The 12,698-nt window shown below is 36.3% G+C and overlaps 1 pseudogene; it reads right to left on the bottom strand.

Moving 5' to 3' along the window:
- Window positions 1-3,793: 3,793 nt before the first annotated feature.
- Window positions 3,794-12,698, bottom strand: part of LOC104988282 — a 103,200-nt pseudogene continuing 94,295 nt past the window's right edge.

The raw sequence follows: 12,698 nt of genomic DNA, 5'->3' as shown, positions 1-12,698 counted from the left end.
TCCATGGGACTTTCCAGGCAAAAACACTGAAGTAGATTGCCCTTTCCTTCTCCAGGGGATCTTCCAGACCCAGGGATTGAACAGGCATTGCAGGCAGAATCTTTACCGCTGCATCACTGGGGAAGTCCATGGTATCTTACTAAACAAAGTTAGATCTTTAAAAGCGCCAAATTTCTCTCCTCAAGTTTCAGTAATTTATGAAGATGATAGAGATGAGAATAAACGCTATGAAACATATGACATAAAATGATTATGCCTCCTTTATATACTCTTTTCCAATCACATTCATTATAATGACATTTATCATCTACTTAACAAAATAGTTCCTATACTTCAGTGAAAAAATTAAAATAAATAAAATAAAATATTTCCTTTCTTTCAATACATACTTTTCATAAATAATATATATGAGCAAACTCTGAGTATAAATTCCTTTGTTTTGAATGACAGTGTGCATGTTTTGATAACTTTTGCTTAAATAATACAGCATTAACTGTCCTAGAGGCTCTCTCTTGTTGTTTTCTATTTCGCATGAGGAAATTTGCAAGCTGAATGCTACATTAACATATTCATTTAATGAGGCCGTGAGATGACATGTAAAACACTGACTGTCCCTTCTCTACCAAATATTTAAATAGAAAAAAAATACTCAAATTGTAACTTTCAAGTTTTCTGTCAAATGACATCATGCAGCAATTTAAGAGTAGACTTGGTGAAGCAATAATACAACTTCGTCATCTCACTTCTCTCAGTATAAGCAAACCAGCTTCTGTTGCTAAAAGTTTTGAATGATTCTAAGTTTTTTAGTAAAGAAAATAACAGTGAAATTATGATGTTTTAAATCTACAAAGCAAATAATGTCCATCTTGGAGAGCCCTGTTCTATATCACCTGACTTTCAGAAACAAGTATTTCATAAAAACACCATTTACTTTTGTTTTAATTTACAATTATTGAAATTTTAATAAGGATTTTGCAGCAATATCAGCTATCACATAATGCCAGGAAGGAATTATAACTTTATTGCAGCCCACACTGACAGCCAACTCATAAAAATGAATGACATTCTATATCATAACATCTCATAGGCTGTTCAGAATGTTAATAGCTTACTTCATCTTTCTTTAGCGTAATGAGGCAGACAGTGTAACAATACTCAATGTGAAAATGAAGATTAAGAAAATCTGAATTAAGGTAGGAAAGTAACATTTAACAGAATTCAGACAACATTCAGATTAAAAGTTTCAATTAAAACACTGTTAGCAAGCTTTTTATCACAAAAGCAAAGCTTTGTCACCCAAGACCAATCACTATTTTGAAGAATATTTATTTATCTGTAGACACGGTTAGCTCTTCTATTCTTCTGTTTTTCATTCAACTTCTATTTATAAAATGTTACAAAGTTTCCACCAGCACTCCAGAATTCTTTGACTCAGATGGAACTATAAAAGGTCACTGAATTAAAATAATTGCAAAAGAACCTTATGGACACATAACTGAAATAATACTTATCTCTATTTAAACCATTCATTAATCCAATAGCCTTAAACTTCCTAGCTTACCTTTGGATTGAGATAAATCCAAAGACAGATGAGGGTACGTGAGTTTTTCCTTAAATGTATCTATGATTTATTAATATAAATTTCATATAAATACAAAAATGTATTATATAATAATATACTATAATATATGATTTATCTGCCTTCTCCAGTGGCTTAGAAGGTAAAGTACCTGCCTGCAAAGAGGAGGCACAGATTTGATCCCTGGGTCAGGAAGATCCCCTGGAGGAGAACATGGCTACCCACTCCAATATTGTTTCCAGGAAAATCCCATGGACAGAGGAGCCTCATGGGTTATGGTCAGACATGACTGAAGTGACTAAGCACATATAATTTATAAATATAAATTGTATATAAATACAAAAATATATTCCATAATAATACATTATGATATTATATATATTTTTTCCAGTTCCATGTTTATGGGATTAAACATGCAATAACCATGAATAAATAAAACAAAGTGAGATACTTCTAGTAGCATATAAAACTTAAAACTGGTTGTCCCTCTTTGTAAAACTATACAGCAATACAAAAATTGAGTACTTTTCAATCTAACTTTGTATAGAATTGAGAAATTTATTTTTTGTCATCTTTCTATGCACTACACAGAATTTTTTAGTTAGCTGGGTTGCCCAAACTGCTGAAATAAAATGGCAGAGAAAGCAGTCAAGGTTAGCCCCAGATGGGGAACAACGGGGTTTTCATTCTGAAGCTGAATACAAATGGGGGAAAGTAAAAGGGATTAGAGGGGCTTCCCAGGTGGCGCTAGTGGTAGAGAACCTGCCTGCCAATGCAGGAGACATAAACGATACCAGTCCGAACCCTGGGTCAGGAAGATCCTCTGGAGGAGGGCATGGCAACCCACCCTGGTATTCTTGCCAGGAAAATCCCCATGGACAGAGGAGCTCGGCTGACTACAGTCCACAAGGTCGCACAGAGTCGGACACATCTGAAGCGACTAAGCACACAAAAGTGATTAGGGACAAATTAACTGTGCCTAATAGACTTCTACAACCACTATTATAATAAGAGAATGATAATGTGTCATTTTTGAGAGTCGTCATACTTCTTGTGTGGATTATTTATGATGTAAGAAGAAACTAAAATACTAGAAAACACAATGTTATTTCACACTTTAAAACAACTAAGATTTATTATCATGAAATTAAATTTGTTCCTCATTTTTCAAGGTGTTAGAATAGTGTCAATTCCCTTTAATGAGTGCTATGTCATTATTAGCGATTTGATATTTTCTAAAAACTTGTCTATTTAGTAACATTACTTAATTCAGAGGAGTGCAGAATTTCTTGACCATACCAGCTAAACATTTTTAAAAATTTTGTAACTTATACTAACTGCACATTTGTTTTCATATATTATCTAATTGTAAGAAATCTTAAAAAAAAAGTTTTCATTTTCATTCAATGCTTCAGTTACCATGAACTCTTATGGATAATTAAAATTCTTCTGATGGTACAATTATACAGCTACTTTGAAACAGATTTAATGACTTGTTGAAACCTTTGAATTTATCACATTATGTTAATTTTTCTTGGAAAATCTCCCTATATCCTTCAATTGTATTTAATATTTGTTCTATTAATGCATTAGAAATTCTTTTATCTGTGACATCTGACTATGAATAAAGGGAATACTTGCTTCCATTCTCTTTCATTTTCATTATCAACCTAGCTGACACAAACTGTATTTTGGATCCTAACCTTAGAAAATCAAAGTTTGTCCTTCCTTTTTAGAAATGGTGACCTCTAAACTTTATCCTTTTACACAATATGTTTTTGTTTTTATTTTTTTATGTTCCAAATATGATGGGTTTATTTTATTTTATTCCAATGCAAAACCAAAGATTCCACTATAGTACAGAGGCAAATACATTACAAGGTCATAAAAAAGTGGTGTATGACATGTAGGACGTGATGGACAACTGGAGGGTTGGGTCAACTTCTTTCTAACATGACACTACACTATTGCTGAGGAAGACATTTAAAATAACACTGCAGAACTGAACTGAAATGCAGCAGGAACATGACGACTTCTAGACATTCCTTCAAGTACCTCCCTTAGGATGGACTTGTTAGGTAGGCCTCAGTGTGGAGAGGATTACAATTCTTCAGAATAATAAAAAGTTCACACTATTGAAATTTCACAAAAGAATTTTAAGGTCAAAATATAGTGGGTTCATTTCTCTTCATCTCTAGGGACAAAGCTGATGCTTTACTCAAAACCTAGTTCAAATCCCAGCCCAAACTTGTGGCCTCCTGCATTGATATTCTTTCTATTAATTAGAGCTGACAGGGTGAGTTTCACTCTGGGTAAAAGGGTCTGAGTATAACCCAATTCAATCAGACTGATATTATTTACTTTATCAGATAGAGAAGTTCTATATCCAGGTTGTACTTAGCAGGGATGCCTTAATGGCTGTCATCACTGCTGGTCGTCCACATTAGGTTTATTGACGTTTCAATCATCTCGTTCATCTTTTGGTAGATGGACCCTCCAAATTCAGTGCCATTGTTCATGTGAGTGTGCAGCTGGAAGTCTGTGGCCTCGTAACCCAGTGGAAAATTATTCTGTGACAGTTTGGATTTGGCTGTGTCAAAATTCATCTGATAGCCTGCAAACCAACCTTCAAAGTCCAGCATAGCCCAATCATAGATGGTTGGTCTAGAAAAATCTGTATCAATGCTACTGTCAAGACTGAAACAATCCTGTTTACATGAGGCCTTTAATTTTCCACTCTCCTTTTCTTTTCTTGATACCATTTTTGGTATCAAGAGTCAGTTTCAACCCTTCAGCCAACGTATTCTCCAAAGAGATTTCTCTTCCAAGAGTACTGTCTGTGTGCCACTTTTGGGTGAGGGTCAGCCCACAGTTACAGATTTTGTATTTGACCTCTAGGTTGCCCTCCCTATATTGATATAAACATGACCAGAAGTAGAAAATTCCACTCCACTACATAACTTGGTTCTCAGATCTATTTGACCATGCCAAACCCATATCCTTTGTTGAAGACATCCTTGGCAGCCTTTCCTAGGTCACAGTAAGTCAGTGTTACACATATCTCCAATGAGAGGGCCTGACAGTAAGTTTTAAGTGATATCTACCCAGGTGGCTCAGGGTTAAAGAATCTGCCTGCCAAAGCAGGAGACATAGTTTCAGTCCCTAAGTCAAGAAAATCCCCTGGTGAAGGAAATGGCAAACCACTCCAGTATTATTGCCTGGGAAATCCCATGGATGGACAGAGTAGTTTTGAGGGCTATGGTCCATGGGATCACAAAAGAGTCAGACGCGACTTAGTGACTAAACAACAACAACTATCGTTAAAGAACATAATTTAGCTGTTCACTCTCACAAGGACAAAGACAACATATACTTTCCAAAGAATTAAAATGAAAAGAGAGACCTCAGCTTCCTTTGCTGGCCCTAGTCCTCCTTGCTGATACCTGGAAAAGTAACTTGATATTTTAGAACATCATCTTATCTCACACATAACGTGGGCATATCTTTTTTGTTTTACCTTGGTAAATAAGTAGGCTAGATTGAGCTATGTTTCCCTCCTTTCTTATCAAATTTGAGCAGTTTTAAACCTTGCTACATTTCAAAAGAGTAACATAATTTTCAAAAATGATGTGGATCAAATCAAGGACGGAAGGTGCAAAGAAGGGGCAGGGCAACCACTAAAATAAAACAGTCCAGAAATAATGAGTTAGATGTCGAGTGCAGCCCAGGGAGGCACACACTGTAGTGGCTAAAGAAAGAATTTTAGAGTCATTTGGACATCGTGGCTTTTGGCACATTATCGCTTACCTCTTTGTGTGTGGTTTTGTTTTGTTTTGATAAATAAAGCACGGATAATAAAACCTGCCTCTGAATGTGGGTATAAGAATTAAATAAAATCATGGAGGTAAAGCATTTGGCACAGTACCTAGCAAATAACTATTTGTATTTCTACGTACTAGCCTTCATTCATTTGAGACTTAATGGCAAGATGGCATGAAAGAAAACCAACAGTTGCAGTATAACCCAAAAGTGATCTTTATGTTTCAGAATATTTTAGTAAAGTTTCCCACCATATTTGAGAGACTTCATTTATGCAAAATTCAAGCAGCTCATCTAAGAAACAGCTCAAGCCTTGTGAAAAATGCATCCTTCTGGAAGAAACTGAAGATGATGAATGTAAAACTGTCTATATGTACAAATCTAGATGTGCAGTTTTCTGATACAGCTGTAGAATTAATCTAATAAGATAACATTATAAATCACTGCAAATGTACATGGTGTAGTTTCTAAAACTTAAATTGACATTCTTGTCTGAGTTGTGAAAATTATGTAATATGGCTTAAGCTATGTCAAGTAAATGCTTCTGGTGGAGTAGGGAATAGAATGATGTAAATCAAATCTATCTGACTAATGATTTAAATAAAGGTATAAGATTTAATTTGAATCTCATTGATCCCAACTCTAGTCAATTTTGGATTAGCTGTGAGTGGAGATGAATAAGGCAAACAATTCAAATAATTTAGGAACTGATGTAGTAAATGATGTTATGTCAGTCAAAGAACCTGTAGCCTCTTACTCTCTGAAAAGAGACTGGATACTCACTAGAAGTTATAAACTAACTTAAGTGGTATTCAAGAGATATATCAATAGGTAATGAAAAAACAGATTTATCATTTGGATGACCAAGTCATAGACAGTATTGTGGAAAGAAGATAGCTTGGTTAGCTTATGAAGTAAAAATGAAAAGAAAAGGGAAAAAAAAAAGACCAAAGAACTCATAGATACATCATCTGAACAAAACTTTCTGGCAGTACCCTGGCTGGCTGAACTCATTGGCATGGGATCCAACCCAAATTCAATCTGAATCTTTACACAGCCGCTTATTAGCGATGCTATCTATAGTAAGTCACTTAACATCTCTGAGTCTCTAGCTTTGTCATCAATAAGAATAATAACACTTTATCTGCATTGTTTTAAAAAGGACTACAGATAAAATATGCAAAGCATATTAGCAAAACAGTAAGTACTTCATAAATGGTAGCTATTCTTATAAAATGATAATATGATGATTACCCCTTGCTACAAATTGCCCAATTTTGAGAGCCCTTGAGATTATTTTCTCTTGGGAGGCTGCCCTTTATGTTTAACTGGATTGCACTTGTGTATAAATGAATGAAAATAGAAAATAAAGTAATTTGAATTTCTAGAACCTTGTATTCTACTGCGAATGCCAACCCCCACTCTGGTTGATACTTAGAAAAGATAGGAAGCTTATGCAGAAAACATCACCTTTATTCTAATCAAGCCTGGTCAAGAATGGAGAAACCAAACCTCACTGGTTATCTTCTACAAAATTAAATGAAAATACTTATATATGGCAAGCTTGTAATTATATAATGTGCTAAGTTGCTTCAGTCATTTCCAACTCTTTGAGACCAGGGGACTGCAGCCTGCCAGGTAGCTCTATCCATGGGATTCACCAGGGAAGAACACTGGAGTGAGCTGCCATTTCTTTCTCGAGTTACAAAACAAGGTCATATTATTTGTTAGTCCTGAAATTACAGTAACTCAAAATTGCATCTCAGTATTCTGTAGCAATTTCTTCATTAGTCTTACTTCCCCAAATAGTTTCTAGATTCCTCAGAGTAGGCGTATATATTTCACTTCACCTGAAGCACGAGGTGAACTACCTATTGCACAATGACATATTCTTTCCCAACTGCCCTTATTCCAAGGTCAATAACCACAGAGCTCAGAGAGGAAAACACCTCATGGCCAAAACCCCAGTTCATCTATCCAGCCCTCCTTTCTTGTCTCCTCTCACAAGAAAGATCTATACTCAGTATTTCCAAAGTTCTCAGAGGATACCCATCTCCACATCTTACGGCGAACCTACTTGATGAATAACCATAGAATGATTCTGGCACATACAGTTGCAGGATATTGTATCCTAAAGCTAAGTACTGATCCAGTTTCGGGACACCAGTTCTGGTCCAGGTCGAGTTTCTGTTGCCCAGCCCAATCTCCTTTTGACTATATTTCCACTGCTCTGGGATGAAAATCAGGCTTGCACATCTTTTCTTACTCTCTCTGTGACACCTGTTGCCAATCTAATAAAATGACTTGTTGGACAAGACAAAATACAAGCATTCCTCCCAAGAGTAAGTGAAAATGTTCAGGGATGATGAAATCTAAATTGTTACATAAAAAAGAAACCATTACTTGACCACAAGGCAGAATATTTGCAGAATATCTGACTAGATTCCTATTCACATGTACGAACCAGAATACTTGGCTTTCTAATCTTAAAATATCTATTCACTGATTTCTTACTTTTATCACTGATTTTTAGGAGGAAAGTTTATATTTCTTTTGAATTTCAGGGATAATCTGTAACATTTCTTAATAATCTACATTAAAACTTTTGACCTTCAGTAACACCAAGAAAAACTTTTAAAAAATAAAAGGATTCTATTTTAACGCATGTCTTTCTCAGGAATGATTGTTCAATACTTGCCTTATATTTGCATAATTAAAGATCACAGTTTTTTAATTTTTTTATTAAAAAGAGAAACTGCAAAGGTAAATTCATGTCACAACCTCTTTAATACAGAAAACTGCCGAAAGCTTTGAAATTACTGTCTTCCATAAACCTTTTAGGAATTTTTTTAAAAGAGTCTTCATGAAAATATGATACTCATTACAAGCATTGAAGAGAGGTAAATAAAAGAAAAACTTCCATGCTAATCTAAATAGGAGGTTTGCCTCCAAAAAAAGAAGTCTGAGAGAGATTTGATTTAGGCTAGATTTGATTTAAGGCTTCCAAGGAAAGAATATGCATGTGTCACTTCAGTCATGTCTGACTCTTCATGACTCCATGGACTATAGCCCACAGGCTCCTCTGTCTATGAGTGTCTCTAGGCAAGAATACTGGAATGGTTGCCATGCCCTCCTCTAGGGGTACTTCTCGACACAGGGATTGAACCCACATCTCCTGTGGCTCCTGCATTGCAGGCAGATTCTTTACTGCTGAACCACCAGGAAGCCCAAGGAAAGACTATATATTAGGGGGAGGAAAGTGATTTTTCTGGGAATCAAAAAAGCAGAAATAGATAAAAATGATTGCGATCCTTATGAATATAGTGTATAGCAAAGTAATATTAATGTCTTCACAGAACTCAGCATGATGTGCTTTTCCAATTTGGCATAATGATTTTCAGTCCTAAATCTTTTCCGCTCTAACTACTGAATCTACTGTAACATTTAAACAAGTGTAAGAATATGTGAGAAATATTGCAAGAAGAAAGAAAGAAGAAATCTCCCTTGAAATATTCACTAAAAGCTGATTTTCCAAACTATAGCAGTCAGGTTCTGGGAAGAAATATATGATACACTTAAATGGGGATATCTGAATACAGCACATTAAAAAAATGAGCTATTAACAAGTTGTGAGTAGATACACCAAAAATAATAATGCTGTATGTACACTGCAGCTGGTACTGTCTCTAGGCCTGAAGGGGCAGAGAATAACAGACTCATCACAACCTGGAAACAAAATGTCTGTGTGAAGAGAGCCACCTTGAAGAGCAGTGATTTTTCTTTTGAGGACAATTCATGCTGTGATCACCCAGAAGAAGTCAGATATTTTATCTCCCTCCTTGATGATCACTGACAGTGCCTACCCAGAAGTCAGAAGACAAGTAAGCACATTGAGATGCTCTATATCAACAGATTCCTAAGCTACAGGAGTACATGAGAAAGAATCAAGCATGTTCAGACACTCCACTTGCTTTGTTTTGAGCCATTCAGGACATGGTTTGAAAGTGGAAGAGGGCCATAGAATTGTGGGGTGGTCTACTTAGTAGACTTTAGTAGGCGTCCCTGGTGGCGCAGAGGTTAAAGCGTCTGCCTGGAATGCGGGAGACCCAGGTTCAGTCCCTGGGTCAGGAAGATCCCCTGGAGAAGGAAATGGCACCCCACTGCAGTACTCTTGCCTGGAGAATCCCATGGACGGAGGAACCTGGAAGGCTACAGTCCATGGGGTCGCAAAGAGTCGGACATGACTGAGTGACTTCACTTTCACTACTTAGTATATACACTTTCTTATTTACAATTCACACAAACATGTAGAGTTTCGCTATCATAATTTTAAAAACAGAATTAGAATACCCGAGAGTGTAACTGGCGGAATAATACAACTAACTCAGAGGTAACCACAGAAGAGGAAAAACAACTTTTAATTTTCATGTGTTACAATTTCTCCAGTGATACTTTGAAACAGCTATGTCAAACACTATTATCTTTCACCCATGGTTAGATTACTTGTAATTCAAATTCTATATTAACATCTGTCAAAATAATCAGGCTAGGGACCCCTATTATGATGGGAGAACACTACAGAATGTGTCCTTGCTATTATTCATGCATACTATCACACCCATGCATAGATCTCACAGATAACCTCAAAGAGAGTAAATATGTATCACATTATTTTGAGGAGAAACATTCCAAATAACCCATCCTTTTTAAGAAATGTGTTCTTTTTATACATCACATGTTCTAGTTCATGTGTTTTGATTTTTATGGGTGTGTGCCAATTTATTATAGAAATAAATGTATGTTTTATATATATATATATATAAAGAGAGAGAGAGAAAGATAAAGAAAGAGAGAATGAAGAGAAGGGAAGAAAAGAGAGAGACTTAACAATGTGATCTTCTGCTGGACATCCCTAATCATTAGGACCATCCATGGGTCAGTTCCACGGAACTAAGATGCAAAACATGGTTAGCTGAAACTAGGTCGTTTTTATCTCCTTCACATTAAGCCTACACTGGTATAGCAGCTTGCTTCACAGGGTCCTAAGAAACCAGGTATGGATATGGAGTTCCATCCATGTTGCAAGGATCCAGCTTTTTTTTCTATGTTGCCCAAGAACATCGCACCTCCACATCTTTATTACAGCCAGAAAGTAGGGGAATACGGAAACGAAAAGACACATCTGTTCCTTTCAAAGGCATATATATGAAATTGCCCATATCTTCTTCATTGTTTCATCCTTTTGTCCAAAGCTTATTCATAGGGCCACATATTTTTGAAAGAGGCAAGAAAATAGTCTTTTAGGGGGTGGCCATAAATTCAACTATAGAAGAAGAAAGCATGGGTATTGAGGAAAAGGAGCCAAAGTCATTTGGAGTGACCAGGCATTTGCCATGAAAATCCATTCCTTTGTATAGGAAAGGAATGTCACAAGGGATTCATTCTCATTTTTACCTAAATATACCCTACAAGAATTGTTGACCAATCACCAAAATACTCAGTGCTCACTGTATACTAACATAAATTGCTCTTAAACATCATATAGACAAAAAATAAGTTACTACAAACCAGAGAAGGAAATCATAAAGAAAAATCATTAGCATTGGCAAGACAAGCTAGGGTAGAAAAAAGGAGGATAGAAACAAAGCAGGGAGAGGTGACAGTACAATGAACGACAAATCTGAACAAGCACTGGAGATATGGAAATGTAAAAATATCTTGATTTTAATTAAGAACAACAAAGAACAGAGAAATAAATAAGAGTCAATGAAATGTGCATGAATAAGTTATTTACTACTGTGTGTGGTTATGCTGGAGACTCTGAAAGATATAAAACATGCCTATAATTTTGACCTTATAACTGTCTACCCAAGTAAAGAGAAAACTGTGTATTTTACTTATGATTTCCTGATTTTATTTACCGACTGAGTGTTGTACCTGAAAGCATCAACTTTCCAGCATGTCTTGTCTTCCAAGAAGAATGACCAAAGAATGCCCTCAGGCAGGAAGGTGTGGAAATAGAAAGCTTTGGAAATATAAAACAAGGGTCAACTGGGGTGCAGGTGATTTCTAGGATGGCCTCAAGAGACATGAGTGGAGGAGTAAAGGATGAACAGCATCTGTTACAGGAAGTGACCAAGATATACAAAATCAATGCTTTTGTGGATTTTATAATTCATCGGAATTGATGTACAATCAACAAGTAAATAAATACATGGGTGAGATAATTCCTGGTAACAAAAGACAGATGCTATACACATAAAACAGAATCATGTGATAAAGAATGACTGGAGGCCAGGATGAAGGAAAGAAAAAGGAAAGAGGAGAAGCCAGATTAGGTTCGGTTATCAAAGGAAGTCTCTGAGAAAGAGGAAATAAGTTCTGCAAAAAATCAGGGAATAGAACATTCCAAACAGAGCAAAATATAAGAACAACAAAAACTCAGAGGTAGGATCAATCTTTATAGAACCGTTCAACTTCAGCTTCTTCAGCGTTACGGGTTGGGGCATAGACTTGGATTACTGTGATACTGAATGGTTTGCCTTGGAAACGAACAGAGATCATTCTGTCATTTTTGAGGTTGCATCCAAGTACTGCATTTCAGACTCTTTTGTTGACCATGATGGCTACTCCATTTCTTCTAAGGGATTCCTGCCTGCAGTAGTAGATATAATGGTCATCTGAGTTAAATTCACCCATTCCAGTCCATTTTAGTTCGTTGATTCCTAGGATGTCGACGTTCACTCTTGCCATCTCCTTGTTTGACCACTTCCAATTTGCCTTGATTCATGGACCTAACATTTCAGGTTCCTATGCAATATTGCTCTTTACAGCATCAGACCTTGCTTCTATCACCAGCCACATCCACAACTGGGTATTGTTTTTGCTTTGGCTCCATCCCTTCATTCTTTCTGGAGTTATTTCTCCATTGATCTCCAGTAGCATATGGGGAATACCAGACCACCTGACCTGCCTATTGAGAAACCTATATGCAGGTCAGGAAGCAACAGTTAGAACTGGACATGGAACAGCAGACTGATTCCAAATAGGCAAAGGAGTACATCAAGGCTGTATATTGTCACCCTGCTTATTTAACTTCTATGCAGAGTACATCATGAGAAATGCTGGGCTGGAAGAAGCACAAGCTAGAATCAAGATTGCCAGGAGAAATATCAATAACCTCAGATATGCAGATGACATCACCTTTATGGCAGAAAGTGAAGAGGAACTAAAAAGCCTCTTGATGAAAGTGAAAGAGGAGAGTGAAAAAGTTGGCTTAAAGCTCAACATTCAGAAAATG

The sequence above is a fragment of the Bison bison genome, unplaced genomic scaffold (genome assembly GCF_000754665.1).
Source record: "Bison bison bison isolate TAMUID 2011002044 unplaced genomic scaffold, Bison_UMD1.0 scf7180017864118, whole genome shotgun sequence".
In the NCBI taxonomy this organism is placed as follows: Eukaryota; Metazoa; Chordata; class Mammalia; order Artiodactyla; family Bovidae; genus Bison; species Bison bison.
The sequence above is the reverse complement of the archived record's forward strand: the minus strand, read 5'-3'. Positions and strand labels throughout refer to the sequence as shown.